We start from the raw sequence: 25,247 nt of genomic DNA, 5'->3' as shown, positions 1-25,247 counted from the left end.
ATTAATTTATTCTAGCCATTTAAAATGCCAGGTTCCCTGCCAATAGCAAAAAGAATAGTGCTAAAAGCTTATTGTTTCTTTTTCCTCCTCTTGTGTTACAGATGTGACTTAATGATGTTCAGCAATTACATGCATAGAAGGGGTTATATTTTATGTGAATTAAATCTTATTGTAACCCCCAAGCGAAGCAGGCCTGTGGGAGTTGACTAGCACAGGTGGCTGATATAGATGCACACTGCAGTTTGTGACTGAGGGCATCTTGGAGCTTTTGGTGCCTGTTTTTTGTGGGGTTTATGTTGCATGATGATAAAGATTATCTCAAATTACTGCTAATTTTATGCTAAGCTTTTTCTTAGGCTACATTTTTAGAAGAGCATCAGACAAAGTTCTAGCATAGAAATTTATGGCATCATACTCCCAAATTTATCAAAATTTCTGTGAAATCCGTTTGTTTTGAATTCAAACCTGTGATATCACCTGTCTTCAATGAACACATCACAGGCATCTAACAATTGAAAAGTTGCTATATTGGTGTGTAATGAATAATACTGTGTGCTAATAATCCATGGAATGCTAATGAGAATGCTCACAAGCTGACAGTTATAAAATTTGTTAGTACGTGGTTCCAAAAATCCTGAATACAGCCTTTAAACTAAGCTACTTTGAGTGTGTAGACATGAATTGCTGCCCGGGCATATTGTGATTGGGTCAGGAAGTAAGGGTGCAGGCTACCCCCGACCGTGTCCCGCAGGGTGACCCTCAGTTGGCTGGTCAGTGGGTGCCTGGATAGCGTAATTAAAATCCCCACCAGGAAGATGGAAGGACTCTTGAGCTGCTGGAATTCAAGCGGGTTTATTGAGGATTGATTGAAGGAGTAGGGAGGCAGAAATTGGAGCAAGGAGACAACCACACTCAGGGGAGACAGACTCTGAGAGCCCTGGGGCGGGTGGGCCAGAGTGTATAATGGGAGGGAAGGAGTAACTAGGGTACAGATGATCCAATGGGAAGAGCAGGGATGGGGTAACATAAGGGTAACATAAAGTGGGCCAGTGAGGGAAAAGGGAAGGAGTGGTTTACAGAGGGAACCATTAGAAAGAACGAGAATGGGGAACTTTCCAGAACTTGGGGAGATGACAACCACAAAGTGACAGGTGATGGGCGTGTGCTCATTTGCATTGGGGGGCAGAGGACTCTGGGGAAATGCCTTATGCTAAATGACTGTAGTTTCTCATGGCATTCCCGCACTGTCTTCCCCATGGGCATATCCCACATAAGGGTCTACTATAAATGGTGAGGATGGATAGCACTGATGTTGTTAGGTGGTTTATATTGTGGACCTCTGGACCTCCCCTTACCTAAAAAGTCTGTGCTTCTAAGAATTGGGTAAATTCTGAGCACAGTCTTTTCCATTCCTCTGAGCTCAAGAGAGAAGGAAAGAGCTAGCATTCAGGGTACGGTTTTGTTTTGGTATTTTTTGCCCATTTACTGGCACCATCTGAATTTTTTTTTTTTTTTTTTTTTTTTTTTTTTTTTTTTTTTTTTTTTGCTTACATATTGTTGAATTAGTCTTCTCATTTAATGGTCAAAGTCTTGACTCATAATTATTAATAATGAAAGCCCTGAAGCTGACATAATGAAAAATAGGTTTCTGTTAGCTGGTAGCTACTTTAGAAACATTCCCAGTAGAGACAGGACAGTAATAAAGCCTTCCTCAAAGCTTAGCAAGTGGCAGAATAATGGAATTTCATTTCTGTCCAGACCTTTAATTTGTGAACAAGCACGGCCAGTCTGTATAGTGACTTAATTCACTGTGCAGAAAAATCTCAGGCACCTAATCATTTCATCCCAACTCATTGTAATGCAGATAGGATTATTGCATTAGAAATGTGATTTTAAATGGCCCGAGGCAGTAATTTGTCATCATTTGGGAGGATTAACTCCATTAAAGTTTAGGCAACAACAACCATTCTTTTGTGTTGCATCACAGGTCACAATACCAAACATTTAGCATAACTCATCTGTGAATCTTCTTACAATTGTATGCTTCCTGGCAAGTTGGGAAACCAAGCTACTTCACTTGCACTGGAATTACAGCTGCTTGCAGAGGACTAGAGGAGGTAAATGGATATGCCTTTGCTGCTGATGACTTAATGTAAGCCCTTTTCTAGGAGCAGCTGGAAGTCTTGCCGCTGCAATCCGTAGTGTCAACATGTGAAATAATATAACTATTTCTTTTGAGCTTGCAAATGTCTTTGAGGTAAGGATGAAGATGCTGTGTGGTAAAGACTGCTCTTGAGGAAGCTGTCAAAGCCATTAGCTCTGCAGCTTTCTCTATGGGATGAAAAAGGCTTGTCATTAATAAGTGCATTGCAAATTAGAAACTGGCCTATGGTTATATTTTGTAATTGAAACTATAGTGTTTCCTATCAGAAAAGAAAATACTTTTAGACCACAGACAGAACTGTTGAGGGTGAAGAGGGAAGTATTGAGGAAGTAAATCTCCAGGGAGGAGAACATTGTTTCTTTTTTTGTACAAAGACTTGGCTGTGCTTCTGAAAACAATGTGTTCAGATATACAGAGTTAATGCTGAGTCTTTAATTGAACTTAGGTAATGAAATGTCTTCAAGATGTTTTATGCATGCCATGAATGCTGCACTGATGTCCAAAATCATCTTGTATCTTCAGATAGTCTTACATTTCCTTAGAAGTAAATATTGCAATATCCACAGAAATCTTGTATAAGTGTAGGACTTTGGCATATAGTTTTGGAAGGGGAAAAGGAACAAAGATAGTCTGAGTTCCCCAGACAGTGTTTGAAAAAATGTCACACATTACCAGTGTGGGCCATGGGCATGTAATGGGAGTCACGCCGGCATCAGCAGATTATTAGAACATTGCAGGGCTGAAAGACACGGTGGTTTTGCCACATCAGCAGCACGTAGCCTTTGACATCATGTAATTGGGGTGCTTCCAAGCACTGAACCTGCAGCACCACAATAAACTTGACTGTCATGCTCTACATAATGTAGTCAGAACTGCAGCATTTTGTGACATGAGGTCTGCATGTCAAAAGCATAAGAGATGTTCTAAGTTAAATTGCTAGCTTACATCTTACTACTGTCATCTGTGGCTTGAGAGGCATTGATGTTGTTAAAATGGAGGAAAACAGGCATACACCTTCCCCTCCTGCCACTGAATGAATAATCCCTAGCCAACAGTATCTGTTGTTGAAGCTGCAGTTCAAGAAGTATACCAATTGCAGAAAAGCAGATTGTTTATTGGGGTGTTGTTACAAATTACAGCTTGCATAATTCAAATTAAACACACAAATAGTATCCTAAGAGCAGAAAGTTTACAAGTTTAGAAGAACCCAATGACTTGTGTTGCCCATTTTTATTTTCAATTACTTTCTCTGCAATCTTCCTACATTAAACCAGGTTTGGTTTTGTTCTTTTTTCTTTTTCATAACTATGAGCCTAGTGAAGCTGCTAAGAATTGTGTTTGTCTCTGGCTTTGAAACCTGAGACATATAATCAGACTTTTTTTGTACAATTATAGTAGCTTGTATCATCTACAACCAGGATACGAATCTGCTAATGCTTCTTTTCCCTCCACTCTCCTGCTCAGAAAATTTTACAGTGTAGCTGAATATTTTGATGAGAGAGTGTTTGAAGTTTCTTTAAGTAAAATTAGATCAACACAAGACACTTCATAGAGCAGGGGAGAATTGACTGAACTGTTTTGAACTTGTCATGAAGTCTGAAGCACTCTGCAAGGCATACCAGAATATGAAAATTCTTTCCATAATATAACGTGACTGTTTCTTCAGTCTGGATCTGAACCTTGTAAGTCTAGTGACTTGCATGAAATTGACCTTAGTGAGTGCATTTGGACTTCAGGAAAACGAGTAGGATTTAATTTAGGCCACAGCTCTATGTATGATATGGCTCTAACCAGGGAATACTTGTGTGCCTTCAAAGCAGCAGGCATGCTGCTCTGGCAGAGCAGGTCTAAGATGTCCTGGCCCCTTGTGGGCTTCCCATGTGCCATCCTTTGTCCTCTCCATATGAAGGTCATAAGTTAGCATCACTGCAGGTCTCCTGTGTGAATACACAGTGATTGCTCCCTGCCTTAGTTCTTATAAAAATGATAGATAGTTCAAACACTTTCAATAATGCTTCTTTCTAAACTCAGATCCTTTTGATCAGGGAGTGACTAGATGTGCTATTATAACAGCAGATGCAAGGAGCCAGTGATCTCTGAGAAAGCTACTGATGAGAGCAGCACAATGCATCCAACCGTAGCCTCCATTGTAACTGGAGCACGGAATACAGGGATTACTTTACAAAAGAGACAGTAAAAGAAAATATGGTACCAGCTATACAAAAGAATCAGTCTTAAGGAATTGGTGTGTTCAATTGCAGCTTGAATTTATTGCTATGGTGTCAGAATTCAATTTATTTTATTTAAGATAATACAGCATAGTAAGGCTGTTAAAAACTACTTACTGTTTCAGCATTGGTATACTTTTTAAACCACGACAGACAAAAACAAGCATAGTTGAAGACAAAAATAATATTTAAGCCCTGGCTGTTGCTTGCTGTCTCCCACACCAGTGGGACTGGGGAGAGAATGGGAAGGGTAAAAGCTGGAGAACTCATGGACTGAGATAAAGAGAGTTTAGTAGGGAAAGCAAAAGCTAACCAAACAGAACAAGGAATTAATTCACCACTTCCTGTGGCCAGGGAGGTATTCAGCCATCTCCAGGAGGGCAGGGCCCCATCACACCTAATGGTGACTTGGCAAGACAAACACCATCACTCCACTTTGTTTTCAGAACAAAATGCTGTGCAAAACACCCCCATACCAGCCACTGGGAAGAAAATTAACTCTACCTCAGCTGAAACCAGCACATTGTCATAAGGATCTTCTGTTCAATCTGTATTACTAAATCACTTAGTATGTGGTTGATCTTGATTTTTTTACATATTATAAGACATTTTCTGTTTTCTAGGAGGAAAGAGAAAATACTTAATTCTGAAGAAACTTCAGACTGATTTCCTCTTCTCAGCTTTCAACTGAAACTGTATTTGGTAGTAGTGTTTGTAGGTTTAAAAATAATAAATTGCCAGGGAAATTCTGCTCAAGAGACCTGAGGAAACCAATGGGTTATTAAACTGGATTTGGTTTGCAATTCACCATGAAAACAAAAGACTTTGCTCAGAAGGAACTGGACACTTCTAGCTAAATCATTTTTTAATATAAATTTTTTGTATTGTGTGTTTAAAGTTGTTACACCTTCCTATTAAACAAAGAAGGGCTGAGTCTTCTCAATTCGTTGCCCTCCAAATTAACTTGGACTTAACTTACAGGCCACAAGGTGTCTGCTTTGTTAGTGTCTGGTCAATGATCTTATTCAATAGATTTGGTGTTTCAGGAAAAAATTGTCAAATGTCTTTGAAAAATTACTTTATTCTAGTAAAAACTGCTCCAAGCCCAATTGAGTGTGCACCTGGAAAACACTTTAAATTTCTTGCTGGTGGTATGTGTCAAAGGAACTGTGTATGCTGAATGTAGGATATCTGTATCCAGTGCAATATGACTGATGTGAAACATCCATCTAGCTCTAGGAAAGCTAGCTTCCTTTTCTGTAGGAAACTTTTAAAGTGGGAATATAGTCTATGTTTTGGCTTCCAAATTACCTTCAAGTGGAACTTGCTTTATATGCATTTGTTCCTTACAAATGTGTTTTGACCTGTGGATTTCTTATGATCTATTAATAGCAAGCCCCTACTCTATTTCCCTGTGCTCTCTAAATCATATATAGTTTGACACGATCATTTACTTGTACCTGAGTATTCACAACAGCTTCTCTATTCCATGGATTTGCACTGGAACAAAATTCTACTCACGTGAATGTTTGGGGAAAAGCAAATGAAAGGAGACTTTGATATCTACCACAGTAAATATTTTCTTTTCCTGAAGAAAAACTGGAATTTCACAGTGGTTTGGAGGTTTCAACTTTGTTGAGAACTGTCTGAGGAGACCTGCCTCAGGATGGAGTTAATTTTCCCCAAGTTGTGCATGTTTCATTCTCTCTTTCTCTACCACCCTCAAAACTGACTGAAGATGAACAAGGATTCAGGAATACAAACCCTCAGTTTCTGTGGCCCTCTGTGTTGTTCTGGTGGGAATTTCCCATTCCTTTTATCAGAGGTGTACTTGAAGATATGAGAGAGAATCCTGCAGTGCTGAAGAGGGTGGTTGCTTGGAGCTCATTATTAAAAGCAGGGCAGAACTGGCCTCAGCATGTTTCTGTCCTGGCTCCTGTAAGTCACATGGGCAAACTCCCATCTTACCAAAGCCAAACTCAGACTTTATTATGCTGAAGTTATTCAGGAGAGCAGATTTCTGCCTGCTAACTGATTGTCTGGATGATTACATGCTACTATTTCAGTTGGAAAGTTTTATTTTTCTGTGCCTCTTGGCTATATGAACCTCTGACCTGTTAAGTGCCAAATGCTGAAAGAATTACCCGTTTATTCCATCCCCCTGATGGACTCCAGCAGAAAGCCTGGTGGGCAATAAGGCAGCCTTGGCTTTACACAGGTGCTGAACAGTAAGAATAGAAGCCATTACTCTTCATTTCTCTATTAGTTTCACTGCTCATTTAATAGTGATGGGCAAAGAAAAACATTAATATCCTATCCAGCAGCCAAATGCACCAAAGTGGGAGTGTGACTTGTGTGTTTTCCTCCTTCCTAATGGTATCATTAAAATTTAACTAGTCCTCTAAATCATGTTAGTATTCCCAGGGTTAATATGCTGAGATTGCTGGCAGCATTCCCACAGGAAGAGTTAACAGTGGCTGAGGCTGTGTGGCTGGCATTTGTTGCTCAGAGGGAGGTGTTGGGACTGGAGAAGCCCTGGCACCAGAAAGGCACAGTCAAGTGCCCAAATGCATTTACAATACACAAACATTCTTTGCCATTTACCTCTCCCTTTCACTCCCTCCTTACTTTTCTCTCCTCATTAGCCCTAAAGCTGTCAGTTCATCTCATCTGCTGTTGATTTCTAATGGAAATTCTTGACAATCAGCCTGCATATGTGTGAACCTAGCAGGAAGGCATACTGCATGTGTATGATTTAAGAGATTGTTAGACCATAGATGGCTTTTACTGGAGGTCGAGTAGGCTAACCAAGTGGGAGATGCAATTAGAATGGTATTTGTTAGAAAGGAAGAGCTAGCTGTCTGGGCAGGCTGAACATGGGGAAATGATAGGTAGCTGGAAGGCCATTAATGATGGCTTTGTAAGCAGCTCTGCAGCGTGGGTGGTAAGCCTAAATTCAGAGCTATACTTTTAGTATGCCTAATAAGACTCCTTTTTTTTTTTTTTTTTTTTTCTCAACTGTGTGTCAAATCCATTTCTGAATAATGGATTTGACAAAAATTCTCCTGATTTTGCATTAGATTTAGAGGTGGGTGAAAGAAGTTATGGTTGGTAGGAGACGAAAGTGGCCTTCTCCATTACCTTGAAAACAAGCTCTGCAAGATTTTACAGAGTTGATCTTTGTAAAGTCATGGATTACAGTGCTCTGGCAAAGAGGCTGTTTGGTGAGAAATAAGAGATAGGCAGTCAACTCAGTGAAGTGCTTTCTCATTTTAAATGAACAGTTGGGATCTGCTTCTTGTAAGCTCTTGACAAGAGCTTAATTGTTACAGGTATTTGATCACATCTCTGTCCTATTTGTTTGTTTTTTTAACAATTTTCAAAGTTGCAAGGAGTGGGGTAGACACTTAAGGCAGGTTGGCCAATACATTTTTGTCTCCTAACATGAGCAGTTTTGAGTACAGAAAGAGCCCAAGGAGAAACTAGAGGAAGAATACAAGGGGTGGAGATGAAATGAAGTGAGGAATGAAGTTGGTCCAGGCAGCAAAGCAACAGTGCTTCCATGGGACAGGTGGCATGCTAGGGAAGCAAGGAGAAATGGGTAATAAACCAGTGTTCTGTAAAAGCCTGAGCTCACTTTAAAGTCTTGCAGAAATTATGCATATGGAGGTTGTGTTCTGTTTTTCTTTAAAAAAGCAATCACTAAAATTTATTGTCTCTCAGTTTGTCTCTCTTTCTTAAAAGAGAAACTAGCAAGCAGCTAGAAGAGTAGAAAGCATTGACTCAAGGTTGTCTTTGGTTTAATGCACTTTGGTATTTTTTCATTCTGAAATTAATTTTTTTTATCCAAAGGTTAACGTGCTGGTGTATCCTGTGATCTAAAGATGTGTCTGGCTTTTCTTTCTTACATCTAATTGATTTGTTACTCTTTTTACCAGTCACAAAGACATCTATGTTCCATAATGTCAATTTGAGACTTGGTATGAAATAGGAATTCAGTTCATTGCACTAGCAATTTTGCACAGCATAACAAATAAATGATGTCTGTTTTAGTGCATCAGCAATAGGAATTAATTCAGTCTCGTTTTTCTTTTCCCTGTGCCTGTCTCTGAAGGGAAAAAATGTTTGATTTCCAGATTAATTTGAATTCTTATAGTGTTAAGTTTACTAATTCTGCAGTATTATTGTACTGGACACTCTAAGGCATGATATTAAGTAGCAGTACTTGTTAATCCTTTGAAAGCAGAATAGAACAGACTTGAGGTGTGAGAGGACAGCTGAAGGTGAGGGAGGGTATACATGAAGGCTGAATGCACTGGCACTGATGGCTCTAAATGAAGCACTTTACAGATTGAAGTGCTTTAAATTGCCATCCTTCTTTGTCAGTCCTAGTTACTTGGTTCTTCCTAGCCTGGTCTGCTACTGTCTTGCCTGTTTAATATTCCACTTAAGTATAACAAGAGATGAAACATCCAAGATGCCTGTATCCTCCAGGAGTCAGCACTACTGATGGGAATACTTGTGTTAGCTGTTTATAAGCAATGAGCTAAACAGGGCTATAAAGAGGAGAGGGAGCAGGAGGGAAACTGTTGTGACTTCTCTTAATTTGCTGTTCTTTTTATCAGCAAAGAAAAAAATTTTGTAGCTTTCTTACTCCAAACCCATGTGCTCTGGGTAATACAAATTGTTTCAATAAGCACACACTGCTAAGGCCTAGATAAGGGTTATTTCTGTGCCTGAAATATCAAGGACTAGAGTGTGCTATGTGGAAAGCTGGTGTGGAATCAGGCTGCTGAGGAAGCTGTGTGTAGTAATGCGCATGGGTGACACTGATAAATGGCTCCTCTAAGCAGGCATCTGCAGCAAATTGTCACATTGAGACTTCCCAGCATACCCTAGACCTCTGCATGAATGAAATCTCTGTTGTGTCATTATTTACCCACCTCCATATGAAATGAGAGGATAGGATTCATTGCTTCAGTGCAGCTTTTATATGAGTTTTCTCTCTTTATGTTCGCATTTGCGTCTATATTTCTTTTCCTGCACTTTCTGCAGCAATGGCTGCAGAACTCCTGGTGTTCTCACTGTGATTAGACATACAGCTTTCTGAAATGGGATAAAATGGCTTTCAGGGTAAAGAATGGGTCTTTTACTTCTAAAAACCTAAAATGAAATGTGTTTTATTCTGGTTTTTGACTAGACACATGTATAATTAAAGGTAAATAATAAGCATGGTTTGGTTTTTGTTGATTTATTTTGCTTGTGGCTGTTTTAGTAGAGGTTGCAGTGGCTGGAAAAGGGAAAAAAGCTTGGATTGTTTTCCTATTTTGACAAATCATAATTACTGTTTTCAAAAGGCAGTGAGATAGTCTTCAAATCTATTTTGCACTGAAGGAAAGCCTCATCTTTTCCTTGTTTCCAGTTAACACTGGACATCACTGATTCATGACAGGAATCAGACTTGCTTTTCACCTTTCTTCAACATACTTGTTTTTTTTTTTTTTTTTTTTTTTCTGTCTTTGAGGTGATTTTCTAGGATAACTTATCATTGAAAGTTTAGTAATTTAAGCTTTGATGGAAAGGTCTCTTGAGATCAGGGTAGAATTTCTGGCCAACCTAGAAAAAAAATAGGCATTTTTTTTGTAGTTCGCATATATTCCCAGCACATAAAGATCCCGATAAATTCCCCACTTTTCTTAATTCCAGCTAATACATCAAGCTTCAGGGCTCTAAGCTGCTGTGAATTTACCTGCAAGGATATAAAAAGGTAACCTCTGATGCAGTGGCAGACAGATAACACTGTGTCAGGGCAGAAGGACTTAGCACTTACACAAAATTTAGCTACTGGATTACACTAACAAGCACCTTAGCCGAAGTTTGCCATCACGGTGCTAAATCTGACAGAGAGTTTGGGTGCAGCTGAAGTGAGGATGGATGTCCTGTCCCACCACCCTGCTGTGGTGTTGATGGCTGTCTCCTGCTATCTGCTCCACCCTGCTGCTGCAGCTCTCTTAAATTGTTGCTTCATTATTGGAACCCTTAGCTTCTTGCTGTCTTAGCCTTTGCCCTCGGGCTATTCCTGTATGTCTTGCTGGCTTTCAGTAAAAATGTTGAATATCTTCTGGTGATGTGGAATGGGACTTTGCCCACCTAGTTTTCCATATAAAGATCTTTTTAAATTATCTGGTGGAAGAGGACAGTTCTTAGAGGTAGTTAGGTGGTTTGTAACATCAAGATGCTTACAGAAGTCACAGGATTTCGCACAACTGCGAATATTCACACCAATGTGCCCGTTACCAAAGTATGTACATAGATCTCGTGTGAATGAAATATTTGCCTCTTCTGTTTTTACAGCTGAGAAGAGTTAGAGAGCAATGTGGTGAACTTATTAGTTGCATAAAATGGTGTCCAGTGTTCTTACCTGCTTGTCAGGTATTAGGCTATTAGACTTTTCCCTTTTTTGCTAATGTTGATCATCCCATTCTCCAGCAGTTCTGTGCTGAGGAGGTGTTGGTTTTTCTGACTCTGTACAGAGAGGGAGAAGAGGCTTGCAGTTTGCATTTCAAAGCTGTCAGCCTTAAAGGAATTGGAATATGGCAGTTGAATATATGGTAACTAATTACCCAGGTATAACAAAAGTTTATTTGGAAAGACCTTGACTTCTGATTCTTTGTCTGGTACCAGAAACTGGCTGCTAGTTTAAAAACAACAACAAAATTGCTAATGGGGTTAGGTATGTTTTATGTGATTTTTTTTTTTTTTCCCCAGAGTATGTTTATTAATTCTCTTTCTTCCTACCTTGGACAGTTCATGTCTAAGGATGATTTAATTGTCCTTGGCTTTTTGCTGGTGTGAATGACATTTTAGGCATTCTGTATTCATGTAGCATTTGTTAATGTTTGTTTTGTATTCTGTCTGCCTCTCTGCCTTTCCAGAGATCAAATGGATGATGCAAGACTTGACAGCATATAAATGCTATTAAACTGCATCTGAAAGAACAGAAAAGGAGGCCTTTGTCATTTAATTAGTTAGAACATTAATTGGAATAGATTCTTCAGTGTTTTTCTTTTCAGTGGAGAAGTAAATGTTTGTGAAAGTGTTTTTCTACTTTTTATAAAGTTTGTCATTAGAACATATCTAGAATTTACAAGTAGCAATTTATATTGTCTTACATGATATCTCAAATGTGTTCCATCTCTGTTTTCTTTCCCTAGACATTCTTTTACACTGTCATTATTCACAAGTTTTAAACTGCAAAAATATTAGTTTTTGAATTTTAATTCTCTTTGTCTTCATTGAGGATTGTATTGCTTTAACTTCAGTTGTCATTATACTTGTTAAGCAAAAAAAGGGCATCTATACATTTTTTGTTTCCATCCTTTCTGATCCAAACATAATCTTTATGAGGTATTTATTAGATCCCATCAGTAACCCTCATGAGCCTTGTGTGAGACCCTGAGAACAGTAGGCAAAAAGCACACTGAGATACTCTCGTCTGCAGTTCTGCCAGGTGACTGGGAAACCAGGTTAATGCTTTATTGCAATTCTATGGAGTGATCTCAGTGTCTCTTTCTGACAAAGTTTCATCTCTCAGAAAAAAAACCCATGCTAAGAACAAGAAATAAAAATATTTGCTATCATGGGTTAATTGTTTGCCTGCTTTCCTGCTGGCTGTTACAGTAATAGTAACTTTTTAGGGTAACACTGAAGTTTATCATCCATGATTAAAATGTTGGAATATATGTTGCTGCTCTAACAGCCTTCACGTTTGTAGCTATTTTGCACAAGTTCTCCCGAGTTCGTCAAAACTGTCTTCATGTATTTCTTGTGGTGCCTACCAGAGTCCACTACGTGTTGCCGGGCTTCATAAAAATGTTGCATACCCCTTTAGGGAGCAGAGGGTCTTTTAAGGCGCTTCTGATGGTGGCTGCCTTGAATGTAGAGGAATAATTTCCCAAAAGCCAAGTCCGGTGTGCTGGACAGCTGTTAGCAGGTATGTGTTTGCCTTGCTCAGCCTCTAAAGTCTTGCCCTGCGCTCTCGCGTGGTGCCAGCCAAGTGGTTGTGCTGGTGAGCTGGGTGTCAGTGCTGCAGTGTCCCCTGAGGGGGCGTTTGGAGACACCGTGCTCAGTGTGGGCAGTGCTGGATGTGCTGCCTCTTTGTCTGTGGAATGGCTTGTTAGGCTGCCTTTAATTTGAACCATCTGTGGCAACCTGCATGATCTCTTAGAATACTGTTTTTATGTCAGACCTCCAGTGGCATGCTGTGAGAGAGCTGGAGACCAGCATGGGAATTAAGGTAGAAAATCCACGGGAAACATATTGCAGGGCACGTACAAATAACTGGAAAATAATTATGCTCGTTGTTAACTGTACATCCTGCACCAGACCCCATCAGTGTTTTTATTCTGCTGTAGTGTGAAATGGCAGGGTGTAAAACAAGGGTGAAATGCATCTGTTTGTTAAAGGCCACACTTCTCTTGGGTGAAGCAGTATTGGACTTTGTGTTTCACTTTATCATTGTCTCTTGAAGGATCCATTCAGGCAGTCTGGGACTCGTTACAGCACCCAAAACATAGAGCTACTAATTGGCTTACAACCCTCTCCTTTCTTTCCATACTGCTTTTTCTCTTCCTGTAACCAGGAAACATACTGTATACCTCTTCCCTTTAGAAAAAACTTTTATGCTTTTTTAACCTCTCTACCCTATTTTCTGTTCCCTTTTGATAATTTTATTTTCCCTAACTAATGGCTCACCTGGACAGGATTGCCATTGGCTCTGTGATTATAGCAATTAACTCTAACCCTAAGGAAATGGCTTGCTGTGTTGCCTGGCAGCCAGGGTCTGCAGGAGCTGGTAAAAAAGAACAGATCACACTTCACTTTGCTTTCATTTTAATCTTGTTATTGATTTTTCAAGGAAAGCAGCTTGCTGTGAAGGATCTTGTCCATTTTCAGGTTGGCTAAGTTATTCCAAAATGTGTTGACTTGACTAGTTTTTCAGAGTTGCTGTGAATTTCTTACGACTTATAGCAAACCACAGTGGGTTTGGCAGGTCTGTAAACAGGGCTTCTTAACAGTGTTAAAGGAATTGAGGACTACAGCTGGAAACACTGTCATAAGAGTATTTTCTTCTGCATGTTAGACTTGATTCTACAGTGATGTTTAGCAGAGCCTTAGTGTTGTCTTTCACTTGGTGGTATAGAATAATGAAAATCCAGTTTTAAGTGAAGTTTGGGCCTTGGGAATATGGTGTTGTCTTTAGCAAGCTTGCTCACACATGAGTAACTAACACCAGATGTGTAAGCAAGAGCTTTGAATGTTGGAATTGAGCAGTGTGTGTGTAAGTATCTGAAAGCAGGCCTCACTCTGTGCACCAGGTGTTATCAAAGAGCACCTCTCAACTAACAGCAGAAGCAATAATGTGAACAAGCTGTGTGAACTGGGGTGGCATGGCACAATTAGATCTTTGTAGGGCTAACCTCAGCCTGCTGAATTGGCTGCATGAGCGGTAGATCTGCCTACAAACAAACACAAGGCTAATAAACCTACAACTTGTTTTTGTACCTCCATAGCCCCCATAATCATTCTTTTGCCCAGATGGAAAATTCAAACCAAGCTCACAATTACTTAGTCCAACTTCCACTTCAAAGCAGGGTGGACTTCAGTGTTAAATCAACTTGTTCTGGGGCTCATGCAGTGAATTGATGAGTATATACAAGGCCAGATATTGTACAGCATCTTGTACCCCTGTTGCCCTTGCTTTTGCAACCCTGTCCTCTCAAGTGCACGTCCTTGCCCTGTCTCATGTCAGCATTTTCTTTTCTCGTCTCTTGGTGAACTTGATAGGGAGCTAATGTGGCAAAATCAAACTCTTCCCTAAACTCATGGTACTGGCAAAAAGGGAGCTTAATGCATTCAATGTTGCTCAATAAATCAGACCTTGTTTCACCTATGACCTTCAGTCTGGAGGTATTTGTGTTTTTTAGAGCCAATTCTACACCTAGCTGACTGATCAAGACGTGAACTGCTCATCTTACATCACTATATGTAAACACTATGATTCTACTTATAGCCGTGGGCAAACAATTTTTTTGCCTTTTCCCCCACTGTGTATGAGTGCACGGTGAAAAAACAGGCTTCTAACTAGAGGGAAAAAAGCCAGCCTTTTCACAAACTGCAGTCTTAGTTTTTACACTTCTGCTAGCATTCCTCATGGTATTTTGCTGGGTTACTATTTTTTTTAAGGTGATAGAAAGATGATCAATTTAAATGTGAGAATACCTACCCTTAGAATTGGTGGGAAGGCAGTGAATTTGTATGGCAGTGCAAGGAGATGAAGTGCAGTATTGACAGTAGCAGTTTAAATGTAATGTTTTGTGCTCTACTGATGTGTGGTCATGGGAGACCACTTGCAGTGACAAATAGTAGATTATATATCATCTAATCAAAGAAAGTCTAAAAGAAGGAAAAAGGTGCTTGAAATCCATAAGTGGGTCTTACAGACACATCTGACTTGCCCCTGCACGTGCTGAAAAGATGGAATTTAACCCTGCCGAGACCAAGGGGTTTGTGCTGGGCTGTACTGGTGTCTGTTTCCTTACCAGGCAGTCCAATACATCAAGCTTCTTTTCTGCAGCTATACAACATGCAGATTTGCATGTTGTACATGTCTTTACCCTGATCTGCTTTTCCCATGGCTAAACAGCCTTCTGCAGGTGCCTACCTTTGGGAGGGAGTATGACAACAGGTGCATGGGGCTTGTTCAGGTTTTCTGTTTCTGGTCAGCACAGGCAGTGAGCCATTAAGCTACTCTAGAGCATGTCCCTGTAGCTGTTCAGGGCTTCTGCCTGTGCTGTTGATTATCTTTCTCTTAATTCAGCTGTGCTGGAAAAAAGAACTAAGTGCAAGTCCCTTGGCTGTCACTACCAATTATACTTTGGGGTTTAGTACAATACAAGGGTGCTTCTACCTGTTAGAGGTATTTCACCAAGTTGGAGGAGTCCTAGGAATAGAGTAAACATTTACTGGCTTCCTTTGCACTTCCCTTTTGTTAGCATTTCTGTCCTATACACCCAGTAACTGTCTCAGCTTCTTCTCTTTTTAAAATTAAAATATATATATATATATATAGCTGTTTTGAAAACTTACAAAATGACCCAAAGTTTCTTTGAATAACCCTCTTGGTAAAAATAAAACTGTACCTCTAATTGTCAAATTTTAAAGAGACAATGGGACTAACCTGACTGCCAGACACTGAGCAAGTATCCTTTTAACTTCAAATGATTCTGAACTTGGTCTACCCTGGTCTGTTTCAAAGCTCACTTATTGCAATTGTCTCTTCGGCCAAAAGAGGAACTAGGGAGTGGCAAGGTAGAAATGAGCCCTGACGATGGCTTTCCCTCTCTGGGTGGATATTAGTTCTCCCACCACTGCAATAAAGGAATTCCTACATGTAAAGGAACATGGATGCTAGACACCCATTTTTAACCCAGGCAGATCCTCTAGAGGCTGGTTGCCTGGGTTTACTGGCCAAATTAACTGGTGGTCTTTTGGTTCCACAAATGGCTGCTGTCTTGCACTGTGAGACTTTGGTGAGCATGGGTGATGGAGAAAGAAATGGCCAGAGAAGAAGAAAAATCCAACCCAAGTTTTAATTCATTGCTGTCAGTTTCCAATGTCTTTTGAGCTGCTTCCTTGTAGCAATGGGAATCATATTTAATAGGAGCCTTTCCATATTCAGTTTAATTATTCAAAATGCATTAAGACTTTTTAAATATCGGGACAACTTCTAGCAATAAATACATTAGTTCAGTTTTCAAAGTGTGCCCAAATAATTCACAAGTATTAATAAATTATCCTCCAGGCTTTTGTCTGCCCTGAGGGATATATGACTAGAGATCAAAGGCATGGAGGAGTGAAATGACTTGCCACAGTCACAGAGAGTGTGATAGTGTGATTCCCAGAACCTGTGTTTTGTGTCACAGCAATGTGTCACAGTGAATAGTTCCTAAACTTCTATATGGAAGCTGAAAATCTTTTTACAATAGCATAGACAAATCTGATGGCCTTGAGCAAACTGTGTTACCTACAAGTTATGTTTGCCTTTGTTTGCCCTGCCTCCTTTGTGACCCTACTAAGAATGTAAATTCTCATTGGGAAAAAACTGTGACTTGTACAGTGCATGGCATAAGGGATCTTGATATTTTTTAGTTATTGTTTTTAGCAGTTGCCTCTGAGTGCTACTAAAATGTGAAATATAAAATAAATGTAGAAAGAGATTTTGTGTAATGTTATTTCAAATTTTACTTTCCCTAATGTATTTTTTTGCATTGCAGTTTAGCACTGTGGGTGTCTATAGTGCTTTAGATTGCCATAAAGCCTTATATTCTACATACTGCTGCTGTTATACAAATTAAATGCTCAAACAGTGGTTTATTTCACTCTCTCTCACTTACCCACCTCTTATTCTGAATTATGAAAGAGCCAGGTAGATTTAAATTAGCTACTTCTGCTCTGTGGTGGTGTGTGGTTTTTTTTTTTTTTTTTTTTTTTTTTTTTTTTTTTTTTTTTTTTTTTTTCCTGATACCCTACATATAAATGCGCTGACAAATTTAAATTAGCCTCAACAGTAACTTATTGTTGGACTAGGATCCACTCTACCCTAGTGTATCCCGTAAAGAAAAAAAGGAACGTGTTAATGTTAGAAACACATCCTCTCTTTAAGGGCTCTGCAGTTTTAAGCAGCATGGTTGCCTGTGTAATGCTTGCTGACACTCACAATTTTGTCTTCTAATTGTAGCAGGGGAAAATACAACCCCTGTCAGAGTCAGTGGTGGGTCAACGGAGAACAAAGGCAGCAATCAATCCATGGCCTAATTAAAGGCAATGGTGCCAGGAAATGATAGGGAATTCAACATCCTGACACTCAAACTTCCCTAATTGGACTAGTGTTCTTTATAAACTGCCCTGTGCCCCACTCCATATTGCTCCAACTATGATATCTCACTCTATGCTCAGTGTTTTGCTTTGCTCTCGAGTTCAAGGCAGAGTTGGATAGAGGATCGATTAGCAGTGATTGCTGTCAGTTTATGCTCTTTCACTTCACTCTCTTTGGTAAAGACTCAGTTTCTGAGTGATAGTTATAAGCCAGTCAACACCCTATGATAGTTGTTAAGCTCACAAAAAGGGATGAGGTAGCTCAGAGAGGAATATTATAACTCTACTGCTCTTCTCAGGCTCTTAAAATCAGCGACTGAATAGGGGAAATGGTGTTTCTGGATGTAGGAGGTGACTTTGGTTCATTAATGATTTCATTTGAAGTGTTGTAGTTTCTACTTGATGAGATTAAAGTCCCTCTGAAGAACTTGAGACCAGAAGAGGAGTTTAAACAGCCAGTATTTGTGACCAAGGAACAAAATTGCTTTCTGCATCTATACATGCATTTCACACATCTGAAAAAGTATAGCAGTTGCTGCAGGAATCTGAGGAAAAATCTTACAAACTCTGAGTTCTCCGTAAGTGTAAAGCCAATAAATACATGTTAACATGAGTTGTGCAGTATGTTCTAGTTAAGCAATTTTAAACTGAAGTTAAAAAGCAGATGCTCCTGCAGAGCATCTTAAGTGAAAAAAGGAAATTCTAATGGAATCTTCAGTAGCTTTGGAGAGAAATATGTTTTGAGCATCAGACTAATTGTATTTATGAAGAAATTTCTTCTCCAACACTTGTCTGTTGGACATTTCTGTACAATGGTGAGAAGTAGTTAATTCTTTCATTCACATTGAGAAAACCTGCTTGGGAATGTAGTGGAATTAAAGTCTGGAAAAAAATACCAGGACCTAGTGCTTTTTTCTGGACATGAAGATCTACAGCTGGGGACAGGGGGAAGATTGTGGGTAGTAAATTACAGTATGTCAGAATTGCTATGCCATTGACAGTACCATGCTATATAGTTGATTTGATTCTGAATTTTTGCAGTTGTATCACTCTTGCACATCCCTCCTCAGCTGTATAATAAGATGTCATAGTACAAGATAGTCAACAGTAATTTCATGAACTTCAATGGAATGTTGCACATATAACATTGTTATTATACAATTAATGAGAGATGCCTCTGCCTGAATTAGGGTGCAAATGAGACCAAATGCTGAAGCCAAAAGTACAGATTTTATTTAACAATGAATGTAAGGTAGAGAGAAACAGAAATGTGGAATGGGTGGGGAAAGAGAGGTCAATCAAGTAGAAGGTGGTCAGCACCTATGGATCCAGTGGCATCCTGTTGCTTCTTTCATCTTCTTAGACTTCTTGATGGTGGGGATCCTGAAGTTGTTCAAAGTTTTTTGCTATTAATACATTTTAACAGAGGAATTTAATGCTCATTTGCTACACAATTCTGTAATGCTCTTTCTTAAGGCTTTTCTCTTCTTTTGGGTTGCTGGGTTTCTAGGGTCAGTGGGCGTGAGTCGGTGGTTGTGATCTCCCCCTGACAGAATTCCATTTTACCCAGTCAGAGCTGATTCAGCATAGTTGCTGAGTTGGCTTTCCTTGTGGCCCATAAATTCTGCAATTTTTTCTGTCCATTATCAGTGATACATTCTTCTCCCCCAGCTTTGCTAACCTCCTCTTAGGTCTGAGATAACACCTAGACAATAGTACCACCTTTAATCCTGCTGCAAGTTCCTGCTGTGGGGGCTTATCTTACAGTCCAAGTTCCCTTCTGTGCTTATCTCATGGCAAAGTCCTTCTGTGGCCTTAACAGTGTTTGAGATGGGCAGCTGTACTCTCTGGGTCCCCATCCATATGCCAGCATATTTCTGAAGGGCTGGGCTGCAGGTTAGGCTGTGGCATTGGTGTGCCCCTGGCAGCAGCTGAGCCAGGAGCCTTCCCCTGGGCCAGCTGCCCGTCAGTCAGTGGAACATGTGCTTGTTCAGTTTGCTCAGGAATGTGACCGCTGTGTACAGTGCAGACAGGAATTGTTCCCTGGAAATGAAATGATTTGAGATATTTTTGTTTTCTTTTTAGAGAGATTGCAGAATTATGACCACATCTGTCTAGCTGCTCATTGAATTATTTAAGTGAGCTATCCCTATGACTCTTATTTCCTGAATATTTTTTGTCTGAGAATTGGATGCCACTGAGTAAGAGGTATTCTTCATTGTGAAGTGGAAAGACCAAAATAAAACAGTATGTAAAATACAGATAAATGCAAGCTACACTGTTTAAATAGTGTGGTTTTTCACTCCAGAGTCCTGTAAAATTTCAGGAAAAATTTAATTTTTTACATAGATGAAATAGATGTGAAGTAGTTAGGTAGTCTCTAGACAGAAAAGAGGCCGGTCTCAGGTGTTTTCTCCATGTCCACTGTACCTGACTGCAGAATAAAGTCTTCAGATGAAAAGGCATTGAAGGAAGCACTGAGTAACTTTTTTCCTGTTTTCTGGTAAAAACCGGTGCTGATGACACTTCTAAACATGTTTAAATTATGCAATCTAAAAGCAACAGAGCAGTTTTTTTCTAGACAGACAAATTTGAGTGGAGTTGTTTTCTAGTACCTAATCACAGTAATGAAAGTTAATCCAAGTTTGAACTTCAAACCATTTGAAGAATAACTAATAAACATAACTAATGAGTGGGCTCTCTGTGTATGTATTAGAAACAGGGTTTCTTTTATGCTACTTAAAAAAAAATTGGAAATGTCTCAGTTGCCTATTATAGGAGGTGTGGAAAACTCTCCACAGACTTGCCTGTCTCCTAAGCAGCCCAGCCTCCTGCAAATTATACACCTTGCAGGGAAGCATTATTAATTCCAGTGGAATGGCCTGTGGCACCGTTCAAATCTGTTTATAATCCTTCAGCACTCTGATATTGCCTATACTCCTAACAAGAAGGATCCAGAGGCATGTAGAGGGGGAGAAATGGATCCACATTTCAGTGTGAGTATTACTTTGAAAAAAACCCAGCAATTGTTCCCTGTTAAATATCTGCAGTTTAACTCTGTCCAGTGGCAGAGGAGTTTCATAAATGTTTGCAAATTAAAAAATAAACCTAAAAATTAATAACTATATCTACCCAATGAGCCAGTTCCCAAAGATGTGGGGCAGGTTTTTTTTTAATCTACATGGTATTCTGATAAACTAAATTCTTGGTCAGATTCATGAACCTCCTCTCAAAAAAAACCAAAAAAACCAACAAATTTGGTGGGGGAAGAGAAGCCAAGACCAAACCATAATGAAATCATAATGTTGTATCCCAGGTTGTCAAAGGCTGGTATGTCATTATTTATCTTCTTAGGCTGATGAGTTTATTACTGTTTTTGTGTGCTCTAACAGGTTGCCATGTACTGGGACCTAATAAGATACATATTATACATGTGGGTGTCTATATTTTGTGTATTATATATACATATAACATATGTGTATTACTCAGCTACAGATCTAGCTGAGTAGCAAGTTTCTTTGAGCAGAAGGACCAGCTAAATTCTGAGCTCTTTCTAGTTGCCAGGTCAATAACACAGCTCCGCTTCTATCTGGCAAGATAAGTTTTCCCCAGCCTCATTCTGTTTTTCTTCTGTGCAGTGTGTAGCAGATGGATTTGAGTCACAAGACTGGCTGATGTATCCTATAGAATGCAGCCCAAGATACAAACCTGTGTAAATTCTCCTAAACTTGGTGCAGAGAATAATGGTGGAGTAAAACAGGATGAGTAGGTTTTTGGGTAGTCTTCAGAGGCTTTGTCAGCCTCAAATGGAGAATTTCCTCTGGCTTTTGAGCTGATAAAGTACTTCAGTTGCAACTGAGTTTTTCTGGTGCAGTAGTTCAAAGGCATCCAGATTACAGCTAGTCCTTGTTATTACTTGTCATCTTTATATGTTAATTAAATCAGAAAGCCTTCTGATGAAGTGATGATTTTTCATCATCAATCTGCATCTGAGTCACTGCACAATATTTGTTTGATACCTGCTATTGTTTTATGGCATTAGCAAGATTAATTCTTTCAAAGAGTCCAGCTGCTTTCTGCTGTTGCCAAGTCACCAGTTGCACTTCAAATTGCACTTTGACTGTTCATATGAAAGCTGGGTTTGTAACTGAGTCCTCTGTGGGCTGGTGGCTATTTACCCCCATTTTGGCCCTGAGTGGAAGTGGGCAAATGAGAAGTTTTCAGTGGCAGAATGTGTCAAGTATGGACCAAGGACTTTGCATGCCAGCACTTGACCTTGTGCCAGATGTACATGTTGTAATGGCATTCAGACAGGGTTATTAACTTATGCCTACCTTTTTCTGAAATATTCTTTTTGAATTGGCATCACTGACAAAATTGGTATCTTCTTTCTCATATGTATTTAGATTTCCAGTGCATGCCTCCTAACCTGTAGCCATCAGTGAGCTTTTAACAACTCATCTGATTACAGTAATGTTGCTCCTTTCAGTTGCTTTTGCCATTAAAAATCAGTATTTGCTGATACCTACACAGCATTCAAAGCTGAAATTCATTGATGTGAGCCATGAACACTTGATGTCTGTCAGATGCAGCAGGGCATTAATTACAGGAAAATGACAGACTCCTTAACAATGTTGTTAAATTGTGAATGGTGAACTTAATGTTATCTAGTGTCTTACATGAGATCATCCTGTTCATAATAGGGCAAGTCAGGGGAAATAAAAATACAGCTCATTGAAATTGTTTTATGAAAGTTTGTACACAGTGCCATGTTCTTTCTTGCTTCATTAGTGTTGGTTGAGTTGTCTTTGCTCTTTTTTACCTTTTCATGCCTCTTGGGCAGACTCCATGTTGGCTGTTGTATTTCATTATTTGCTGAACTCTATCTGTGCAAAACAGGGTCCTATAATGGTGTGCACTAAGTACACAAAAGAAAGGACTGCTCTCTGCTCTATAATGATAGCAGCAACACTTAAACTAAGGAGACTGTCTGAAGGTGTTACTCTGAGTATGTTTTCTCTTGCTGGTGACATGGGAGGGCTGTTTAATAATGTTACACCAATAGTTATTCACCCAGGCAGTTTTCTGTTCGGAAAGATTCCTAACCCTTCTAAATGCCATGTAGCCCCAGAAAAGGGGCTGCCAAGCTTAGAATGCAGTGTCTCCATATGTTTCCAGAGTGTGCAGGAAAACCTGTAGAAGGATTTTAGGACTGAGGCAGTGGGATGGAAATGAGTTGCACAGAATTTCCATGGAATTTTCTACAAATTCCAATGCCTGACTTTCACTGCCTGAAGTACCACAAGCAAAGAACCTATTCTAGAAGGTCCACAGGAAATTTAAGCTGGTATAAGTTTTCTACAGAATTTTTCAGGTGAAAGTTGTAAAATTTTAATGTGCTGTGGTTAAACCGTATTATCACTCTAGCTTATCACCACAATTGTAATAGCATAAATGGATTTGATTATTAAGTCAACATGCATGATTCGACATGGTAATAAAAAAATAATTCTAACCTGTAAACTGTAAATACAGCTACTTATTCTGTTTTTATTGTAGAAGCAAACGAAGGATAAAATGTTGTTATATAGATAAAAACTTCCCCAGTTCTTTGAACTTTCAAGGAGTAAAGCATTGGACAGAAAGTAGAGATGTTTGAAGAAACATTTTCTTCTTTTTCTTTTCCTCCAGGCAGCAGTTTTCATGACTATAGGGAAGTTTAACCCTGCAAGGGTTATTTAACACCTGGATCATTATACCACTATAACTTCTAGGATGTTTCTACCCAAAGGCAAGAGGAGGTAACTTTGGTAAATGACATATAATTCTAGGTCTTGCATCTTTCACCCTACCCAGTGCTTAGTGCTCTCCTCTGTAGACACAGGTGGAGACAAGCTGTTGGCTGAGAAATAAAATGTCATGAAATGCTCTCACAGGTTATTACCTTGCTTTCAGACTAGCTAAAACTGTCAACGGACTCAAACCCTTACTCCCTTTTCTGAGGATTGTTTTTCAGCGCTCAGTGTGTGTAGCTATTGCTCTGATCCTGCAAGCAATTGATCTGGCAGGGTAATTCTGTGCCATTGTGTCCGTGAAGGTTGGTAATGGGTTCCTGGGTGTAGGTAAGTTGTTCTTGTGCTGTCAGTGCAAGTGCCAACTTGCCCTGCCAGCGAGCACTTCTATCTGGCCTTCGTCCTTCCTCGCTGTGGTGCCCGAATGTGCACAGTCAGCGCGGTGTGCTTCTCTTGTAGCATTGCATGGTTTTTGCCAGTTTTGCTGGCTGTGGGCTAGCTCTAATGTGTGGGCTTTCCATTAAGCACCAGGGGGCTGATCTGTGTCCATGTATGTATGTATGTATGTATGTCAGCTTGGTGCTCTTGTGTTCAGAGGCAGCACAGTGTCCTGGCATGTTTTGTCATTTGGTATGTCAGGAAGGTGTGTGGTGTATGTGTTACTCCTGTGATGCCAATGCACAAGCCTCCTCTCCTGCTTCTCACTTTTGTGTGAATCAGTGCATGGCACTTTAGCTCAATTCTGTAGTCTGTGGCCTTAGGAGCATGACTCTCTTCAATCTTTTAAAATCCATGGTAGAATGGCTGTGTGAGGAAATCCTTGATTTGTGAATAAGAACACTTTGTCTAGACTTGGGCACAGCTTGGTTCTTTGTTCTCTGTGGTCGCTTGGGCTAGAGCAAAATGAGTGCAAAAGGGTGGAAACGATTATTCTATATTTTGTTTGACCAGCCTAATCCTAGTGAAAATATAATGTGCAAGGCAGCAGGGAGCACAAGGTGCACTCAACTTGAGTAGATTCTGTCATTAGTGGAGTCATGTAATCACATCAGATTTTAATACTCAGACCTGCTGGATTTTCTGTTGTTTTCTTTCAAATGTCTATAAAATAGAGGATTTTTTTTTTTTTTTTCTCCCCTGAAATCAGTCCCGTGATAACCTTAACACCTACCTAGTCTACTGCTCAAGTAGTGTCTGGAGAAATTCATAAGGCTTCAAAGCAAGTTTTGCTTGGGCAAGGATATCAGCATTTAGCCCAGTGGATGTGGGTATAAAAGAAATACTTTGGAGAGGTCACGTGGGCCGGGGATGAGTTGCCTTTGCCTGTGCTTTTTAAAAGGTTATTTCATGTGCAATGCCTCATCTGTGTGTAAAACAGCATTAAGTGCTTTACTGCTGTTATGGTGTGAGCCTTAGTAGAAGGGAATTACAGGAAGGGGTAAAAGGGAGTTTTGACTTGGCTTGCTGTGAATCCCTAATCAGGTGTTGAGTGAGTGACTAAATATTAACACCTTTCAGGACACTAAGCACTTATAAATTCTGCCTTAAATTCCTGTAGGGATACTTGGCATGGAGAAGGCAGAAGCAATTTGTTATCAGGGTAGGCATGCATTTGAAAAGGGTTTGTTGATTTGAGAGGCAGTGCCTAATCAGGCGCAATGAAGAGCTAAATTTCTAGTTCAAATGCAGCTGTATGTGAGTAAAACTGAACAAATGGTGTTTTCTGGATTTCAGATTGCAGGTGTAGCCCACTTCCAATTTTCCCTTGCCAGTAGAACTCCCACCTCGCAAGCCCCTCAGTGGTGGGCTGATCCTAGCTGGAAGGTCAGCCCCTCAGGACCGACTTGCCTCCAGCAGGATGGTGATGAGAATTGAAGGGCAAAAGCAAGGAGGAAACACTTGTGGGATGAGATAAAGACAGTTTAAAAAGGGGGAAAAAAAAATCTCTCCTCACTTCCACACTGAAAAACAAGCCATACAAAATGTTGTAGTGGGTTCTTTTTGGGTAATGTTTTTTATTTGAGGGTTCTTGTGGGTACAGACTGCAGATACATGATTTGTACAGAAAGTAAAGGTGGAAAGTATACTGCACATCACTTTATTTCCCTTTTAAATACTATGTGTGAC

General features: G+C 39.8%; 1 protein-coding gene across 1 annotated transcript in view; it reads left to right on the top strand.

The window, feature by feature from the left end:
- KIF26B (kinesin family member 26B) overlaps nt 1-25,247 on the top strand; it is a 269,683-nt gene that overhangs the window by 4,204 nt on the left and 240,232 nt on the right. The gene's annotated exons all lie outside the window — the stretch shown is intronic.

This window comes from Vidua chalybeata, chromosome 3 (assembly GCF_026979565.1).
Source record: "Vidua chalybeata isolate OUT-0048 chromosome 3, bVidCha1 merged haplotype, whole genome shotgun sequence".
Classification (NCBI taxonomy): Eukaryota; Metazoa; Chordata; class Aves; order Passeriformes; family Viduidae; genus Vidua; species Vidua chalybeata.
This window is presented reverse-complemented; position numbering and strand designations above follow the sequence as displayed.